Below are 21,497 nucleotides of genomic sequence, written 5' to 3'. Positions count from 1 at the left end.
GGCTGGTGGGTGGGCAGGATGGTGAGGAAAGTGGTGGTGGGGAGTGGAAGTGAGCGGGAGCATGGGGCCTGCACCATGTCCCGGGGCCCAGAGTAGGGTGGTAGGAGTGTGGGGCCCAGGCTAGCAAGGGCCTGTGGAGCTGGGCTGGGCTGTACCAGCAGGGAGAGGGAGAAGCTGGTCTGGCTTCATAGAGCTCCTGCCTGCCAGGACCCGGTGCTCCTGTTGGCACCAGGACACTGATGTGGGCCCTGCGCTCCTGCCTGGCTGATGCTGGCTCCTGTACACCCACTTGCTCTCAGTGGCCCCGCACAGCCCAGACCTTGTGTGCCCTGCACTTGCCCGGTGAGAACGAACTAGTTCTTAGCATGGGGGAAAAGCAGCCCCCACTCCCTACCACCGGCGTCTCATGCTGCAGCTGCTTGCAGCCTGCATGGGGCTGTCCTGCCTCTCTGCCATGTGGCAACAGAGATCAGGCATAGGCAGCCCCACCTGTGCACTTAGCAGCTGCAGCGCTGCTGGTGGGGAAGGGGGGGCCGCTTTCCTCCTGTGCTGAGCACCAATTTGTTCCCTGCTGCTGTTGCTAGCCTGGGCCCTGGCAGCAGCATCTGGGCAGAAGCTGCTGCTTGGCACAGACAAAAGCAGCTCCCCCACTCTGTTACCAGATTTTCCCATTACTTTGGGGTGTGCTCATTTATTAGGGATAGTTTCTAGGGTCTTGGTGATTCTGTCAATGTGCTGCTTGTGTTACTATACGGAGCTGTATCTCTCCCTTCTGCAAGCCCTCACCCCCAATGGAGCTGTCTTGCAGGACTCAATCTCAATGGGGCTGGGTTCCTCCAGTCACCAAATCAGTCATACACACAAACACACACAAATTAACGTGACACACCTGACCCAGCCGGGTTGATCAGCATGGACAGGCTGACACCCTCATATGCCAAGAAGCATTTCATCAGAGAAACAATAAACTGCAGTCAGACACAAGCACACAGGTAAACAGAATCCCTCTGAATCCGGCTGGGTGTCCAGCTGACACCCTCATGGGCCAGCATTCAGTTCATAAGGGCACGGCTGAGTCAAACTGGGTCAGTCAGCCTGTACAAGCTGATCCCCTTATGTGTTTCAAACTCAGCACGTCCCAATCTTTGGCCTCTTGATGAGCAGACCCCACAATATTTTTGGGCTTCACAGGGATCTTTAGCTTAGGTAAAAGAAGCGTTGCTGCAGAGCACGGGAGGAAAGAGAAGCAGAGAAGGAAAAATATACCCAGTTACTACCAGTTTGACTATAAAAGTTATTTATTGCTAAGCATATGAAATATATAATGGTACTAATAGTAATAGACATGCAAAAGAAAAACAAACACAAACAATTACAGTACTACCCTGGTTTCACCAAGTATTTGGGGAAACTTAGCTCAAGCCTAACTGATACAGTTCAGGTTCAGAAGTTTATGCCTAGAGAGAAAAGAGAGAGAGCGTTGGGATCTCACCAGTCCAAGGTACTCAGGCTGCAAAGCTGACAGGCACAGTCCATAGCACAATTCTTGAAGAGAAAGAGGATCTGTTCTTCCAGCGTCCCAAGAACGACAGGGGATAGTGTCAGCACAGGAGTTTTCTTCTTCTTTCTTCTTCTTTCTTCTTCTGAAGCACCCACACTTTTTACAGATTTTTATACCCTCAGTTCGGCTGCTTTGAAGCATCCTTAATTGTGTAAATCATTGTCTTTTCTATTGACAAGGGGTTATCTGGTTTGGAACATCTCAGGAAACTGATTGATAGTCAGGAAACACATAAGATTAGGGAGTAACCAAATACTTGGGAGCCAGCTTGAGATTCCTATGGATGGCAGATATACTGATGGGATATCTCATGGTTTCTTCAGAAACAATAGATAGCTTGCAGCATCAGGATTTTGGATTTTTACTTGTTGTGCACAAGCCTCAGCTTAGCATGACTTTTCCAGATCTTACTATAGTCTTTTAACAGACTTAAGATAATTATTGGGGTGCTCATAATCTTTTGTTGAGAGGACTCCCACCAGTCGTCTTGGGAAAAGTATGACAACACCTGTGATTAGGGCTCCAATGGGCTGGACGCTGTGATGAACCCTTAACCATTGTTCAAATGTTGCCCATACCCCCTCTGACTCGGTCTCTTGCCTCAGCATTCCCTAACCTGGCAACCAAGTTTTAGTCAATCAAGTTTAAATAGGCTTCCCATAGTGGGACCGGGGAATGTACGGCCCGAGATGCCTATTAAACTTAGAGGTGTGTGTGTGTGTCTGGGGGTTGAAAAGTCCTTAGTAAATCCATATTAAAACTGGTCTGATAAATGCTGAGCTGGGTGTGTGTGAACATGGGTTGATTAACATTTGGAGCACAGATTCCCCATCATGCAGTGCTCCCCTGCTTCTCTGGTCCCAGAATTCACTGCAGTCTCTGCTTCAGGCTTTCTGTTCTCCATCTCTCATGTAAGTGAATGGTCATCTGGTTCCATCTCAGATGCAAATGAGACCTAGGGCAGTTGTTTCACTCTTGTCACCCTTATCTGGAGGGTTTTAGGTGTGTCTCCCACTGCATCTTAATCAGTTTCGTTTAGGTAGAGGAGGGAGGGGGGGGTGAGTCCTTTGTGAGTCAGACAGACTGCATCCTGTGCCAGGGTTGCCCAAGAACACACAGCTGAGACGTAACAACTCACTGCCATCAGGCAGTGTTCGCTGCAGCTGCCTGCCCAGAGCTTACACCATACTAGGCTGCAATGCAGCTGCTTCACTGCCACCACTGTGCTGCCCAGTGAGGCAGTGGTAAAGCAGGAGCACTGCAGCCTCGCGGGACATGCTCTGGATGGGCAGCCACAGCAAACACCGTTCATCAGCGATGAGCGGGGGGGCTTCTTTCCTCCATGCCAAGTAGCAGTTTCTGGGGAACAAACTGGTGCTCAGAGCAGGGAAAAAGTGCACCCCCCCCCCTCACCACTGCTGCTCTGTGCTGCAGCCACTCAGAGCCAGAGCGGGGCTGCCTGTCCCTGCTCTCTGTTGATGTGATATGGCGGTGAGGCAGGACAGCCCTGCATGGGCTGTGAGTGGCTGCAGTGTGAGGTGCTGGCGATGGGGAAGGCGGGGCACTTTTCCTTCACCCTGAGCACCAATTCATTCTCTGCGAGTGAGTGCAGGGTGCATGGGGTTGGGCCTGTGTAGGGCTGGGGTGGAGGCACTGGGAGTAAGTGGGCACACGAGAGCCAGCAGCAGCCGGGTGGGGGTGTGGGGCCCACACTATTGTCCCAGGGCCAGAGTCGGGTGGTAGGAGCACGGAGTACCAGCCGACAGGGGCTCTATGGAGATGGGTCAGCTCCCCCCTTTCCCTGCCGGTCCACCCCAGCCCAGCTCCACAGACTCCTGCCAGCCCGTGCCCCGTGCTCCTACTGCCTTGCTCTGGGCCCCACTGGCACTGGTCCTGGGACATTGGTACAGGCCCTGTGCTCCTGCTTACTTCCACTCCCCCCCACAGCTGTCACCACTTTCCTGCCTGCTTGCTGGCTCCTGGCTGCATGGCAAGACCATGGGCCTCAGCAGGAACCAACCCAGCCTCCAGGACTGGGATGATCCCTGCAGTCCTCCCCTGCCTCCCTCCCCACCTTCTTGCCTGAATTTCCCACGCTGATGCAGACATGAACAGTGGGGCTTCCCCTGGGTCCTACTGCCCTTGGCTCCTGTCATCTTTGACTGGAGCCAGGGGCAGATAAATACTAATTTTCTAAATTTTTTAGGGGCTCTGTGGACTAGATAGACTGGCCTGGTGGGCTGGATCCAGCCCACAGGCTGTATTTTGCCCACCCATGCTTTAATGTCTGCCAAGTCTCATGCAGATTTAATAAAAAAATCTGTTCCTCCTCTTGCTCCTTGGTTTTGGGTAAAAAAAAAATCCATGTACCTGTACAATCTGATTCTTTGTATAAACTTAATTCTTCAACTTGCTTTCATTTGTGTGCAAGGCTTTCTAACTGGAAATTCAGTCTCCTCAATGGCCTTGGTTGAATGTGCATTGCCTGTTCATTCTATTTCTAGAAGCTACTTTGTTTTCTTGCTAATCATGCCCTCTTGCTGAAGATCTTATTAGAGTGACCGCTGTCACCATGTTTCACATATCACATCTTTTGTAATAATATGAAAGGACTCTCTGCTTGTGAAAATAAACTGTTTTTTTTTATTAATAGAACTACTTATAGAGATGCTGCAACTGCAGTGACTAGTCACATGCACACAAAGTTGCTGATGCTTCCTCTAAAGTCTTCCCTCCAGTAACTTGTGTTCCTTTCTGTCAGTTCCATGCAGATTATTACTGCGGTGTTTAAGTTTGGGGTTTTTTTTACTTTTGATTTTACATTTTAGTTTGTTCTGAAGTAGCTGAGTACCATATTTTTTCTCATACAATGTTGTCCTTTCCTCCCAAAATTGGGGTGAGTGTTTTAAACAGGAAAGCTGCTTTATTTACTGGGAAAGAAGCATGAAGATACTATACATGCCACACAGCTGCCAAGTTGTTGGAGTCATGTGTTAACTCTCTCACAACTGTAGCTATTGCCTGAGTGCTGTAGCTTATGCCTAAAGCAGCCAGTGAGCTTCTGGTAGTATTCTGATGAGACCTGTGATGTGGACACAACACTTTATTTACAGGAATTTATAGAAGGAACTACTTGCAGCAAAGAGCTAACAGTCTTGCTACTGCTCTTGCAAGGATCTGGGGCCTAACTTTGTGTGACATAGAGTAAGTCCTCCTGGGAGCACAGAGTGTCCAGGAACTGTAACATCCCAGAAGATATAATGGTTGAGGTAGTAGGACCTTCATAGTATGCCACACTTCCTGGCAGAATTGACCCAAGCAGTGTGTGGGGCCTGGGGCAAATCAGTTTGTGTGGGGCCCCACCCCCATCCCTGCCCTGATCCCATGTATCCCAGACATAAAGAAGCTGCTGCTGTGGTGGCGGGGGGAAGGGGGGGTGGGCAGCAAGCACAAGCGACTGGATGTGAAGCTGGCCACGGTGGTGCAGAATCACTATGGCTGCTCCCCCCAGCTCCACAGAGCCCCCCAAAGTGTGGGCCCTGGGGCCATCACCCTTATTTGCTTCCCCCCTCCCCCCAAGCAGCATGGCTTCCTGGACACTCTATGTTCTCAAGGGCTAGGGACAGAAGTTACACATAAACCAGTATAAGTGATCAGAAACTGGTTTAAAGCTGTAACAGAATATAAGTTCAGTGAATGTAAACCAGTTTCAAAATGGCTGAAACTGGTTTAAGATAAACCTGGTTGAATGTAATATCAGACTTAACTGATTTGGATCAAACCAGTTTATGCAAGTTCTGCCCCAGACCCCTTCCTCATTTGAGTTAAATCAGAGTCCCCCAGCATCCCAGCTGCTTTGTAGTTCTGGGCAGGGCTATGCACCCAGCTCAAGAGAGCAGGGCTAGCCAGTCCTCTCTGCTCTCTAGCATGAGCAAGGGCTGGGTCATGGCCAGATGCATGGCTCCCTGACACAAAGGGAGTAGGGAAGGAGTTTATTCACTCACCTCCCCTACTGGGGGACAGTGGCCCCTGTCAGCTATTCCCCTCCCCCTCCAATCCAGAGAATGGCCAGAACCAGCTGGCATGACCCCAACCACACACCTGCCTTGCCATCAGCTGGGGCTGCAGGGCTGAGACCAGCCAGCCTGTGAGTGCTCCTGAGGCCAGAGGCAGAGGGGCCTGCCCAGGTTGGGCTGCCAGAGCTGGGCCCTTCCCAGCAGGCTGCAGCTTGGGTTGGGACCACAGGGGCTGCGCAGCTCCCCATGCCCAAGCCAGGTGTGGCTGTCATGGAGCCCCAGAGGGTTGGGAAGGGCCCTGTGGTGTCGGCCTTGGGGACAGGGCCCTTCCTAGCCCACTGGGGCTGCATGACAACCTAGCCTGGCAGCATGGGTGTGAGCTTCCTGTGGAGTGGGCTTCTGAGGCCAGCTTGGAGGCACTGGCAGGCCCTGAACCTGGCAGCTGTCACCACCTACCCTGTGCTATGCAGCACTCAGGACTGCAGGTACACAGCCAGCTGTGGACGGGTTGGGGCCAGGGTGGCTGTTCTGCCCCCCTTGCCTCCAGCTGTCACTGCTGCAGCCGCACCACTCTGGGGGGAAGTGGGAAGCTTTAACCCTGTGGCTTCTGCCCCATTTGTGGGGTCCGTATAGTCCAGGGTGGGGGTTTAAACCCCTCCACAATCATACTTAGCCCCTGCGGGGGCCTGGCCACATCCCTCAGGTCAGCTTTCCTCCAGCCTTGTGGCTGCTACAAAGGGAAGGGAGGGCTGCTCTAGCATCCCCTGGCTTCTAGCCTGAGTTACTGTAGGCATGTGCCTGCATTTCCAGAATAAAATGTGAATGTCTGTGCACTTGCAAATCAGTTCAATCCCTGCAGGTTAAACTAACCTGCAAAGATTAAATCAATTCAGGCTCCGGCTTTTTGAAAGTCTGTCCCTAGCCAAGAAGACTTATTGTATGTCATACAGTTGGTTAGGGCTCTGGAAAAATCTTTTTTTCTACATTCTGCCTTCTAAAACAAGATAAGTGTTTTATTTGGGGGAGGGGTGTTATATGCAAGAAAATATGGTATTTTGGTTAGTGAAAGGTAAGGCAAGATAGTGGCTTCTGTTGAACAATGAAGAAGTAAGTCACTGTTAGATCCAGCTTTCAGGCACTTTAACTTCTTGATGATTTCTTTTGCACAATCATCTTCCTCATCTAACAAACACTTGTACATCTGAATTTTGGATTAAAAGAGTATCCTGTTTCCTTCGTTCTCAACCATCTGGGTTGTAGTCATGCAAGGGTGTGTCCAATCAGCTTTTGTTATGCCTTGTATCCATTGCTAGCTCCACATATATGGCTGCCATATGGCTGTCCCTTTTCCCAATAGGGAGAGAAGGAAACTGAGTCAATGCTAAAATAGTGAAAATACTTTGGTGAAATAGTGGCAAGCTGGCATACTGCCATGTTTTAAATTTTGTGTGAACAACAGCTGGCCCCTCCCCCCTCCCCCCCACAACAGTTAGGAGTATCAGATTTAGATGGATTATAGGTTCCCTTCCAGCAGACTTGTAGCCCTCTAGTTCCACCTAATGAAATGGCTACTGTTTTTCATATATTATCTTGGAACCTGATTCCTTCTGGTCACTGTGGCAAAGTAATGAGGCATAACAACAACATCTGTTCCTCATGCTTGTTTTATAAATACCAAGGTTAAAAAGAATGTGATTCTTTACCATATAAAACTCTTTTGTCTATAAGTGACTGTTCTCAGCTTTCCTTGGAGGATTTCCTTTACTTGTTAAGTGCTGCTTTTGTAGTAATTCTTACCATAACCTCTTGTACCTTTGTACAGACTCTTTTCCTCCTTTACTGTAGCATTTATTATCATGGCTTTACACTTTGATAACTTAATTCTTTCAAACTGCTTGAAATTGTGGTTTCCTTCTTTCATGGTCACTTTCTGGGTTCATTGTCACAACCTCCTGTGACTTCATTCATTGTTTGCTTGCTTATATTTTGAGTTTTTTTCACTTCTCTTCTCTGTGGGTAACATCATAATTTGGTTTCACACTAGCAGAGTATTTATTTTAGCAATGACTCAGTTATCTTCAGTCCCTGTAGAAGGGACAGAAGGACCATGTATGTAGAGCTAGTAATAGAACTTTTTGCTTAGCAAAAGCTGGTTTGACAGCCGTTTTGTGGCTGATGAGAGAGTACAGAAAACAGAACCCACTTTTAATCTGAATTTAGCATGTGCATCTGCCCCTTTTGGGCCTACTCACTCCATGTCAATGGGCATGTCTATATGAGACCCTACTGTGTGGTAGCAACAAGCTACCTTGCAGTAGCTTGTTGCTACCATGCAGTAGCATTGCCAGGCACTAACTGTTACATAATGCTACTGCAAAATCAGAAAAAAACTCTGCAGGGACAGTACTGTGCAGTAATACTGGTTACTTATGCAAGTACTAAATGACTACACAATAACAACTGTGCAGTCTACTGCTTGTATAGACATCATAGGTGCATTAATGCATGGGCCAGCTGGGCAAGAGCCCAGGGGGCACTACCGATTCGGGGTCCCAGGCCCTGGGATCCTGATCAGCAGGGAAGCAAAAGCCCTGCTTTAAACCTGGCACATTTCTGTCTCTCAGCTTTTGCATTTGCTTCCTTGTAGCTGGGAGTGGGGCCCCTCCCACAGGCTGGCCGGCCGGGAGTGCTGTGCAGCACAGCACAGCACAGCACAGCACAGCACAGCACAGCACAGCACAGCACCGCACCACGCCTGGGGAGGGTGGAGGGTTGGGCCAGGAGTGCTGCGCTGTGCCTTTGCAGGCTAGCAGCAGCATGGGGGGGGGAGAGCCCCCCCCCCCCAATTCTCCTTAGCCCCCCCATAGCCACCCCTCCCAGCACTACCACCTGCACACAGAGGTGCGATGCAGGGCTCCTGCCCTGAGCTGGCCTGGCCCATGCACGTGTGCTGCCGCAGGGACACAGCCCAGCAGCAGCTCCCTCCTAGTCAGTGGAACAGGGGCCAGGTGGGAGCAAGATGGAGCCGTAGGTGGCTGGGGGGGCAGGGGGAGGGGTGGGAAGGGGGCTGCCTCAGAGTGATGGAGAGTGGAAGTCCTGTGAGGGGAAGATATGTGGCTGGGGGGGTGTGTCTGTCACTGTCTGTGTGTGTGTCTGTGTACATGCACCTGTCTGTGTGTGTGTCTCTGGGTGTGCATCTCTGCGTGTGTGTGCACATCTGTGTACCTGTGTGTACATGCGTCTGCATCTGTGTGCATGCATCTGTGCGTCTGTGTGCATGTCGGTGCATTTGTAAGCATCTATGTCTGTGTGCGCACGTCTGTGTATGCACATTTGTGTGTGCATGCGTCTGTGTTCGTTGCAGGGAGAGTGTGTTTGTCTATATGTCCGTGTGCAGAGAGTGAGTGAGTAGAGTGCACACCCATCTGCATATGTCTGTGTGTGTGTGCATGTGTCTGTGCATGTATGCATGTGCATGTGTCTGTGTTCATGGCAGGGAGAGTATGTTTGTGTCTGTGAGTCCATGTGCAGAGAGTGAGAGTAGAGCGTGCACCTGTCTGTGTCCTTGCCTGTGTCTATGTGCCTGTGTGCATGTATGTTTGGCCATAGTGAGGGGGGGCAAGTAGCAGGGAGAAGAGGGGGACATGTGCCCTCCCCACCTCCAGTGTAGCAACCTCCCCCACCAGCACCAGGAGGAAAAGGGCCCTTCTCCCCCACCCCAGCTCAGCTTCTGTGGGCAGGGGGCCTCCAATTTTGTGTTTGCCCAGGGCCCCAGTACACATTAATCTGTGTCTGGTAGACATGGCCATTGTATCTTTCATTCTAACCAAAGCTAAGCATATTGGGAGAATTCCTTCTCACATACACCTGGATGCAGGTCCATACACCCCACCCTTGCTCTGATCACTTTGTGCTGCTCCGGAAGAGTGTCAGGGCTTTAATGGAGTTAGAAAGGGGAAGGAGAACCCAAGTTGATGGCATGTAACAACTGAACAGTTCTGAAAACTCACTGTTTGGGAACTGGTTCACAAATGTGTGAAGTGTTGTGGCTCCAACACACCAGGTGGTGGAAGTGAGCACCCAGCTCAGCAAGCTTTGTAGTGGATAAGTTGGTGGGCAGTGCTTGCATGCATGGTTTGGGGATTTAGGTTGGGTGGCCTGTGGCAGGGAGCATTTTCACGTTTCCACTTTCCCTTCTTTATTGAATTTCAGTTCAGTAAGCTTCAAGAGCCTGCAGTTGATGGAAGTCTGCAGTGTGCTTGCCTGCTGTGGGGGAGTGTTTGGACCTGTGCTTTTTGGTTCCCAGAGGCTGCGGGGAGTGATGGGTTATAGCTGAGTCCAGGGTGAGGACAGATCTTGTTGTTAGAATGATATCTTTTTTTGACCAAACAAGTTGGTCACTTATAACAATAATAAAAAAATGTCAACAAAAGGGGAAAAAAAGGTGGGGGCAGATTGTGCACTGGAACAGCCAGCTGCAGCAGGGCAGGGCTGGAAGGAAGGGAAGGGGAGGTAGGGAGGTAAGGGTGAGGAGCAGCGTAGCATGGCAGTTCTAAATTAGTTTAATTGGCAGGTACATCTGCCCACATTTAAGCTGTTCTGAGTGTCAAGTGTGTCCCTGCCCTTAGGGTCAGGGCAGGTAGGAGACTTTCCATAATACTGAGCATTACAGAGATCCTGGGCTGTGCTGAGGTTCGAAACTATCCACTAGCAGCAAGCTCAGAATCCGCTTTATTCATATGTCCCCTCAGGCTGAATCTTCTATACAGCACTGAATATCTTTTTTTCATGCCAGTGTGATATAGAACCAAAACCTCCATCTGACCAAAGCTCCCAGTGGCCCGAAGCAACACAACAAGGAAAAGCACTCAATATACTTTAAAACCTGGGATATGATTAACACCATTAAAATTTTTGTCTCCCAACTCAGCAGTATAGCAAGCCACACACATTCCTTCTCACTACTACTCTCAGTAATGACATTGGCTAGGGTTAAATCTGGAGGCAATTATCCAATCCTTACAGCACAGACATTAATGCTTTGCTAGTAAACACACTACAGGTTTTCTTCTGAGCACTCTGTTAATCATTTAACATTTGAATGAGAGGATTCAAGCTTAAACTCAGTTCAGAAAAAAGATGTAGATCACCTGTAGAGCAGAGATCCTGTAGCTTCTAAAATAATACTAATCTACCCACTTTTCAATGAAAGGTTGCTCAAATTAAGGTATAATTTAGTAAATACCAACTACTTTTCTTTAGGAAACAAGGAGATATTATCGTGCTTTTTTTGTTCAGTATCTTATACTGGGCTCAAACTATTATCGTAGAAGTATAAGGGCACTGGGATGTGATACTACTCTGAATTATTACTAATTATTAGCAGCTTTCATAGGAACATAGAAAGTGTCATACTGTGTCAGACCAATGGGAGAGTCTTTTAATAAAATATGTATAAAATAATTAAAATATAAAACCAAGACATTCACTAGATAGTAAATGTGTAGGCTAGATTGTATTCTACTTGTTACATGCATAAATGGGTTTAGGTGCCTATGTACAATTCTGTTCCGCTCTGCTTGAGTCTGTGAAAAATTTTAATATAAAGTATACATGGTTCCTCCTTTTCCTTGATGGTTTTTTTGTTTCAGTGACAAGGTCCAGATATTCACAATTCTGTGTTACAAATGTAATTGCTATATGGAATTCCTGGAATTTGAATGGGGTGGAATAGAATTGCACTTAAGTGCTTGAGTCTACTTAACAGAAAAAAACTCTAGTGCTAGAGGCGATATCTTTTATTAGACCAACTAAAATAGTAGCAAAAAAATTGTTTCTTCGCAAGATTTCAGGTCCAAACACTCTTCTTCAGGCAGAGGAGAGTTCAAAGACAGTACAAGATAGAATCAACTTAGGTCACATAGACATTTAGTTTCTCCTGGGAGATTTACAGCTCCTGGGAGAGTTACAGCTCTCCCAGGAGAAACCATGAGTGTACAGATGTATTTTTCTCCAAGAGCAAAAATGGCTGGTCCAGGAAAAAAATAACCTGGGCACAATCAGGGTTATAATCCTCCCAGGAGAGTTCCTCCTGGGAGAGCAAATGTCTGTACAACTTACCTTTGTGAAAGAAGCCACATTACAGTCCTCAAGCATCCCAGGGCTCTCCCCTTGCTTTTTCCCTCAGCCCCCAGGCAGACAGTGTGTTTCTTGCTAGATTGAGCAGAGAGCAAAACACAACCCCTTTGCAATCCCATGTTTTGCTGCAGGGATGCACAGGCTTATTGAGCAGTCTGGGTCAGCCAATCAGAGGTGCCCTGTGTACTGCTGCCTTCTGTCACAAGGCAGACTGAAGGAGCCTGGAGAGTATGTTGAAATGTGTACAGAGGCCCCCCTGGCTGTGTAGCATCAGCACTGCAAACTCCCTGCTCTTCAGGGGTTTAGCATTCAAATGTCTGTGTAGGCATCTCCAGGCAAGTTTTTTGTACTGAGAGAATTCTGCCAGGTCATTTGAATGTGTGTATGTAGCCTTAGTTGCTTAATAGGTGGAACAGAATATGGCCTAAAGTGTCTATGTTGATGGGGAATCTCCTGTGAATAACTATTCTGTTGGTCTATAACCCAACAGGAACTTGTGTTTGTTTCTATATATTAGCAGCACTTATTTACTATGAAGGCAGCATAAACTGCCCCCCCCCAGCATTTTGAAAAATGATTTTTTAGACTTCATTTTCCAATATGCTTTTTATCCTTTACTGCTCTAAGAAACAAGATAAGTTTACATCTCTTTCATGCAGATGTCCGTAGGCAGTAAACATGTTTAATTTACCAGTTAAATTAGATTGGTTTCAGCAGCTGCACTTGCGATCTTTGGAAGCATGACCCCTGGCGATGCTCTCATCCAACTACCTAATATAATGTGTACCATGATTTTTGTAGCACTGAGCACTGCTTCTCAAAATCTGGAGGGAAACATATAAAAAAAGTTGCTGACTCTAGTCACTTCCTTTAAAAGGATTTCTGAATAATGTTAACATTTTATTCCAACCTGGGATGTGTTATCTTTATTCACTTATCTTAGTGCATATGTGTAACAGTGATTGATGCTTCTGAGTATTAATAAGATTGAAAGAATAATTTGAGAAAGAAATAAACATTGCAAAGCAAGTGTTGTAAAAGCTAGATAAGTTCAGCAATGAGTTTTTACCATTTTGGTCCATAATATTTGAAAGTAACATAGTTTATATTGTCACAAAAGTCTGAATAAGTATTCTCATATGTAATTTATAAAAGGTCATATCCTAGACTCTGATCCAGCTGATTTGCACTTCTGTGGATGTGCAAAGCATCTGGAAAGTTAGTGGATTTAGCTTTCTGAGGAATTCTTTATAGGGGAGTGATTTAGATAATGTAGATAGCAGGAGTGTTTCTGACCCCAAGCAGTGTCTACCTGCCAGACGACAGTTTAGGGTCTAATGCTAGTGCAATTTCAAATTTTCTTCCTTAACAAAGGAAAAAAAAAGAAACAACCATTTTCCAATCAACCTAATGGCTGGTGAACTAGCCCAGTCAAAATTCCTGTAAACTCCATTAGATTTCAACAAGACTTTGCTGATTATTGTTGGGGCACTAGTAGGTTAAGACCTAGGAGGCCAGAGGGTTTTCATTCTGCTAAAAAATCTACCAACCAAGTACTAGTTGGCATTTTCAGCCAGAATTTTTAGTTTTCTAGCCAGGCAACTGAAGGAGATGGAATTCAACTAGTTATACATTCTTCTGTAGACTTCTGTGTGCATAAGGCTTTTTATTTTCTTTGTTTGCCCCACATCAAATAACCATTTTATTTTTCTGCACCTATTCTTCACTGTGTGGGGTTCCCAGTAATAAATGTTTGTCACTGTCTGGAAAGGAGTGTTATCATGCCTTTCATTGTTTCTTTGCAGGTGATGCTTGGTGGACCCCTGGTAGAATAGACATCATATTGGAATTGGGGGCCAGGAGCAGCAAAACTCCCTGCCCCTGGCACTCCTTGTTCCAAGTCCAGGTGCAGCCAATGTGATTCCCGAGGTGGTGCATGGCATTGCAGGCTTGGCTCCACAGTGAGGTGAAGTCCCTGCCATCTCAGCTGAAATCTTTGAGTAAGCTGCTTAGGAAGGTGGCCAGGTCACATCCAATGAGCGTCCTCCCAGTCCTCTTGTGGGCAGTCCCCTTCAGAGTGTTAGTGGCAATGATGCTCATCATCTCTTCTGGGCAGGTCAGGAGGTGGAAGGTGTGGGTAAGCACCATGGCATCACAGAAGTCTCCCATTCAGGGCACATTTGTGCCTCCCTGCTGGTAGGGGACATGCAGGATCTCATTGCTGGCCCACAGTGGCAGGTGCAGCCACTTCTTGATCAGCTGCTGGATCTCGGTGTCTGCCTCCTTGGGAACCACCAAGCCCCTCAGGAAAAACATGATGTGGGAGATGAAGAACATGTTCACTGCATCTATCTTCTGCCAGCAGGAATGGGTCCAGCTTGTGGGCACCCTGCACAATCCTATTAATCATTTCTTCTGGCATCTGCTTTGCCTGGTGCCTTGTAGGCATTCCCAGGTGGATGTAGCTCTCTCTGTTTCTCAGGTGCCTCATCTGCTTGCCCTGGATGGTGAGGCTGGAGTCCAGGATGGTGCTTTTCTTCCTGTAGTTAATGTGCAGTGAGGCACACTTGGTGGCATTGAAGTGGAAAACCATCCCCTTGGCTGCCTTAGAGCTGACATCCAACATCCTCTGCAGCTGCTTAGCATCACTGATGAGGAGAACGAGGTTGTCCATGTAGGCCAGGATGCTCAGCTTCCACTCACAGAGGCCAAGGCCTCTAGAGCCTCCTGCCACTGCCTCGAGGACTGGCTCTATCATGAAGTTGAAAATGATGGGGCTGAGCAGGCAGCCTTGCTTCACACCAGACTGGATGGGTGGATGTCATGCATCTCGCCCTCCAACAACTGTATGGTGGTTGTGCAGCCATTGTAGACTTCTCGTATGAGGTCCATGGTGTTAACTGGCACCCTGAGTTCCCAGAATGTGGTAGGGGGGCATGGAGCCAATGCCATTGGAGATGTCCAGCCATGCCACTGCACACTGCCTTTTGGCTCTCCGAGTGTCAGCCAGCATCTTCTGGAGTGCAAAGTTGTGCTTGTAGCAGCCCTAGTTAGAGAGGAAGCCCTTCTGGCTCAGGCTGATGGTCTGCCAATGTCACCAGCCAGCTGGTAAGCTGAACAACTGAGCATCTGGCATAGAGTTTGTATAATGTGGAGCATAGGATGATGGGTCTCTAGTTGGCCATGTCATCCGGTTCACCTTTCTTGTGAATAAGCAACATCATTGCCTTTTTCCAGGAGCTGAGCATGTGGCAGAACTCCCTGCACAGGTTGAAGAACAGCATCAGGACAAGGCAGCCTAGGTCTTTCTTTTTCAGTAAGCTTGATCTTAGCCCACAAGAGACCAGGAAGTGATCCAACAATAGTGGTTCCAACAATAGTGTTAATACCCAATGTACATCAGTTTAAGTGTGGTTCAATGAGAACTTCTCACCTGAAGTTATGCTCCTCATTTTGATTCAGTTATTTATTAACCGCTGTGCCCTATTTCACCTAACACCATATGTTCTTCTATTTCCAGCTTTTCATTTGGCAGTAAAATGTAGTCCTTTATATAGATAATCAGAAAAAAGATTGTTATATAACCACAAATCCAGAAAGTTTGACTAAAGGTAAACTTAGTAGCTAACACTCTTCTAAAGAAAACTAGAAAAGAAAAGAAAAATAAATGCTCCTTTGTTTCTAACGAAATGAAAGAGGATTATGAATAATGGCTACTGTTTCTTCCTTCTGAAGTATTTTACTTCTCATTAGCTGTCACTTCAATGAATGGCAGATTTCCTATGAATTTCCTTCAAGTGAAGCTCAAAGTTTCAGCTGCTTAGAAATGATAGATAGATACTATGTAAGGTGAAGCATATAGGCTGAAATCTTTTATACCATTCATTTTGTGTGAGTACTACATCTGCTACTGTACAGTTTGATTTCCAACTAAGTGTTGTGGTGTGTGAAACATCAACCCTTGAGTTTGATTGAATGTTAATAGACACATGCTGGTTTTTTGTGCATATCTATTAAATTCTGAAAACAGTTTGGTTTGAAAACATATGTTAACATTCAAGCATATTCTCCTTATTGCCTAGAGATAATAAGCAGTTTGTCACTTTGTGCTGGTAATTTGAAAATGCTACTTTTTTAGGAATTAACTGATTTTTTCACTCTATAAGTAAAATCCATCTCTACCTGAGAGAGCTGTGCAGAGATGTATATACCACAGAAGCCTGGGCAGGCAGGTGAGGGGAGCCATATGTGCAGTGTCTACATGATCAAGTCCCTGTACTGTCTGTGTACTACCAAAGTAAGCTTCTAAAGTGAAGTCCTGAATAGGCTATCACCAAAGGAAATATCATTGAATCATTGAATGTATGCTTATCTGGCTTTTATACCTTAAAATTTCTATACTGCATATTCAAAGGGATAAAGGCTGCAGCTCTAGGCAAAATGGAAATACCTCCATCACACTTTGTATATGGCTTGGGGAAGTAGATTCTCACTTCCCTCAATTCCTGAAGTGTCCCCTACAAAAAGGAGTGAGTAAAGAAAGATGTATTTCATGACACCAACCACCTTATCCAATGCCTGCCTGCTTTTACAAGTGAAACTTTAATACACGAAGCTCATTATTTGTACTTCAGTACCCTCTATGGGCATTATCAGAGGCTGGGACCCTATAATTCTAAGCATAGTTCAGACATTTTCCAAAATTGCCCACAGTCTAAGTCATGGCACAATATAACCTATGGATGAAACCATATAACCAGGAGATGCCGAGACAGATAAATAGTTTTTGTTTTTGTTTCCAGTATTTAATTTCTTTTTTATTTTGGGGGCATGTTAACATAAAGGGCCATTTGTATTTTGTCCCTTTAACTGGAAGAATAGATGTTTAAAATGAGGCAGGTATTCTCTGTCCATGGATATGTCACAAACCATGTTCTGTGTAATTTCTGGTTGAAGGGAATTTCCCCAGAGTAGAAAATGGAGAGCCTTAAATGCTAGAAATCTTAAACTGAAGCTGAAACAGCTAGTGAGTTAGGAGAATGTATGGAGAAATAGCAGCTGTTCCAAGATGTTTGGAAAAAAATGGGATAGGATACCTCCAACTCAAATTCTCTTGAGAAAACAATTAAGTTACAACCTTCTGATTTTTGGAGATATCTGAAGCACATATTAAACTATGAATAACTGTGAAGAAAATTAACTGACAAAAAAAATTAAGTTGGCATATGCAAGTGTATGAAAAACTTTCAGGTACATCCCTTGAGCATTTAAATGGGTAGAAATGCAGAATTCAAAGAAGGTAGATGGATACTCCAATTTTTTGCTGTTCTTGTCAACTAAATAAAAGTAGGAGTGTAACAAGCTGTGTTGTTTCCAGAAATAAGCTTACTGCTGTCTTTCTACTGCTTCATGCTATATATCAGAGACCTTCTTTCAACTATTTTCTCATCCTACAACATATATATTTTTAATTTAAGAAATAAATTCTTATAGCTAATGCCTATTTACTATACCAGGACATCATTTATCCATATTATTAGACAGAAGCACCAACATCTTATTATTCTTTTTGCATAGACCAAAGACTAATGTTTTCCACTGCACTTAATTTCTGTGGTCATGATTAGTGCACTGTATATTCTCACTCTACAGTTGATGGACACCACATTTCTTCAATCCTCTATTCCACTTTGGCGTTTTCTACACTAATCCTTAGTGCCCCTGTACAGCATCCTATTTCTATACACAAAATTACTCCCAATAATATGCAGGTATTTGCATCACCAAGAGTGAGTTATGCTCTAATATTTCAGTCTTCACTTATGCAGTGTCTAGCACTGGGCTATTAGTCTCAAGGATGCAATTAGTTCTCATACTGCCATTTTTAATCATTGCTTATGCTTTTATCTTGTTTACTTTCTGCAATTGTATGCGAAGAACTCAAATATTCTAAGAGACACTTGCGCATAGTGGCTGCATCTACACAAGACACTGACTGCACAGTAGTGTTGTGTGGCATGAAGCATGATGTGACACTACTGTGCAGTACTAATGAGCTACTGTGCAGTTAACATCACCTAAAAGCTGTTTGGTGCGGTGATGCTACTGTGCAGTAACACTGGATACTGCACAGTCAGTTAGTACTTGAACGCACAAGTACTAAATGCCTGTGCAGTAACAACTCATGTAGATGTGGCCACTGTGGAGCAAACGTGCATGCTTTTCTACAGTGTTCTGCTGAGCTCAATACTTTTAGCATCAAAGAGGTCCTAGAAGACTTTCAAAGAGTAGGTTGCCCCAAGGCAGGAAACTGGAGCAACAAGTCAATACAACCATAGCTAAACTTTGGTTCTCAACATCATGCTCTATGACTGGATACCTGAGTACCTCACCAAGGAAAATATAACTTGGTTCAACATCAATGTCAATAGTAGAATGAGAGCTTTAAGGAGGAATAGAATAAGGACCATGATAATATAAGCACATCTAAGATGGTGAGGGGAACTTCACTATTCACTGGGAAGTTGCAAGGATTTCTTGAGAATCTCTTTTCAGCACAGCCCAAAATGATGCTTGATCATATGGAAATGCGTTGCTAGTAAAGAGTCAGGACAAGAAGAGTGAGGGGAAGGGACAACATCTTTACGCTGGCAGCAGAGAATAGGGATATATATTCAGGAAATATTAGAGACCATGCTCAGGCAACAGGAAAGAGAATATATCCATGTATCCCAGGTCTTCTTCTCAAATTATACATGTAATAGTTAGCACCCTTGTCTTTGGGTTCTTGTTCATATTGGTACTCTTAGATTCTATTACAGTAAAAATTATGATGATTTTTTTGTAGCAGATTATTGCTAGCATGACAAAAAAATGAAGTTCTGGGAACAGTAATTTTATAGGGAATTGTACCAGGGGCTGGGAAATGGCCCCTGTTAGACACCCACAGGAGGGACCAGACTGGGGAAAAACACACCTGGTGGGGCTCAGACAATTGGTGCCATCCCGGCCTGCTGGCCATGAGCCACAAGGGAAGAACATACCTGGCCAGGTCCAGGAACACCCTGCTGCCCAGCACACTGGAGAAGGACACTGGGAGGCATGGGACTTGTCTGGCGGAAACCAGACAAGTGGTGCTGCCCTGGTACTCCGAAAGAGCTCTGGAGGAGGGAACTTGCCTGGCAGGGGCTGCAGAGAGCAAGCTGCTGTGGAAACGCTGGGGGAGGAAGACTCATTTGGTGGGGTCCCAAACGGATGGTGCTTCTTCAGCACACTGAAAGGAGCTCTGGGGAAGGAAATGGCTGTACACCTGGCCCAGAGAGCATGTACTCCGAGGGCCTGTGCTGATTGACCCAAAGGAAAAGACCTAGAAGCTTAAAGAGAGAACGCTGATAGGGGCTCAATGTTTGGCGTGGAAGAAGGAGGGGACACTGCAGCAAGACTGGGAGGAGGACTCTGCTGTAACCAGGATCCAGCCAAACAAAGCCTAGTGGGATGTCAGGGAGACTGTGACCCCAAGTGAGGAGCCAACCTGACCATCTACCCGGATAAGTGAAGCCTGATGGCAGGGTGCTTATGGGTGACCCCCTCAACTGGGAAGATAGGGACACCAGGAGGAAGAGTGCCCCAAAGAAAGAGTGTTGAAACTTCAGGAGAGAGGGAAAGAGGGGATACTGGAGGCAGCGAGTTTCTGGACAACCCTGGGTAAAGGAGGGATTTGCCTGGAGGAACTGAACCAAAAGAGCCTATAGGCTCAGAGCAACTATGGATAGCAGAGTTGGAGAAGTTTTCCTTTTGTTGAGTTATGCAGTAATCCGAGGCTAGGGAAATATAGATCCCCTACACACCTGAGTTTTAGACCCAGTGAGAGCATGAACTCTGGGACTGGCAGGCAGAGGTGCCATCTCTCCAGGATCCACTGATCCGAGAGGGAAGGAAGATCACCACAAGCTGGGTTGAAACACTCAAGGAGGGGTGACCCACCTAGCAGACATGGTCATCAACCTCTCACGATGCCCATAGCTGAACCAGGCCAGAGAGGAATGAAGAAACAGTGACTTGCACTCAGTGCAAACAGGAAAAGACAATTCATCACCCAAGAGGAAAGGGGCAGGGTGTAGGGATGGTGGAGACCTGCAGAAGACCAACCTCGTCCATATGATCATCACTTGAGTTACCATCTGTACTCCCAAAGAATAACTTGACATCAAAGATGTGTCAGGAAAGAGGGAGAGAAGATAAGGTAGAGGTCCCTGCAATTCCAATGGGATGACGAATAGCAGGTAAGCCCACCCGCTCACAGGAGCCATTTAATTATGGATCTACTACCCTAGAGTTTAATACTGTGACACAGGATATTCCCATAGTAAGTGACAGTAACGCTTTCCTAGAAACCACGTGCACACACTTAGGGGTGAAAAAGAAGGAACATTGAAGAATAGCTCTTGCTAGGATGGTACTTTTCTACCAAATTCAGCAGAATTCTGATTTTCTCCTTAATTGGTACATAAATATTACATTAAGAATGACAGGAGTTAAGTGCATTAAGGAGAGAACAACAATGCTGCCCTGCACATAAATGCAGCAGAAGTCATTATATTTTGACAAATAAATCTGCAGCAACCAGGATAATGGGCAAACTAAAATATAGGTGGATTGTTGAAGGTATCTATGAAAAATTAAAAGGAACAAGAAATAAGGAATGACTCTCTAAAGCATTTTAGGCATTTTAGAGTCCGTGGAGAAATTGAAAAGGAAAGTAATATAGGATTAAAAATGGAAGAGAAGGATTCAAGGGAGATGAATTCTTTTGTATTTCCTTTTGCAAATATATTCTGCAAACATGTCATTGTCAAGATTTATATTATTTGCAATTATGACATGGGTTATGGTTTTTGAAGGGAAGATTGACATGGTTGCAAATGATGCTACATTAGGAAGAAACTGTAAATAGTGAAGCATGATGAAATAGTGGTCATTTTTGTTCTGCTACTGCTGTCAATACATAGGAAGTGCATTTGACAGGAGAGCAAGTAAAGTAGTCCAAGAGCAAAACATCCTAGACCAAATATTTATAGAATAAAAAAAATCCCCTACAAGACATCATTAAAAGGGATAAGAAAACTTGTACTGGAAAATTATGGATGACTAGCCCCACTGAATGAGTATAAGAGTTTTACTATTGATTACAGTAAGATCAGTATTTAACCCTGCAAGTCTGAAAGGTCACATAGAATTCAGAACAGTTGAAATACCATGGGAAGCTCTGGGTTCATGAATTCCCATTTGATTAATTGGAGAGTGGTCTGAATTCACCTGGATCGACATTTCCTGGTTAAAAGGCTTGTTTGCGTGCTTTTATAACATAGGATAACCATTTATTGTTGAAAGAAGTACAGCATTAAATAACAAGACAGGGACCATAATATAGGATTATACAACCTAGGCTATATATTATTTTCCTGCCTAAACTCTGTGCGCTGCCTTCTGAGTTCATTTCTTCTCCTTGTGCAAATTCCAGTCCCACAGAAAAATCTTCAAGGTCTTAGGGAGGTGAAGGAACAATGCCTTGGAAGGGGACTGACTCTGCATTCCTCTACATGGAGTAAGGAGATTTGTGCATTAATTTTGCATATCTATCTAAAAACCTGAGACTTGTAGAAAGGTGGGTATCAAATATACTTGTATATACGCAATTAACACCACAATTGGAGATAGATAATAAGAACTGTAACTTAAAAAATGTTGCATTAGTTACCAGAGCTATCTATATTTTAATTTTA

Source organism: Alligator mississippiensis, chromosome 4 (genome assembly GCF_030867095.1).
Source record: "Alligator mississippiensis isolate rAllMis1 chromosome 4, rAllMis1, whole genome shotgun sequence".
Classification (NCBI taxonomy): Eukaryota; Metazoa; Chordata; order Crocodylia; family Alligatoridae; genus Alligator; species Alligator mississippiensis.
This window is presented reverse-complemented; position numbering follows the sequence as displayed.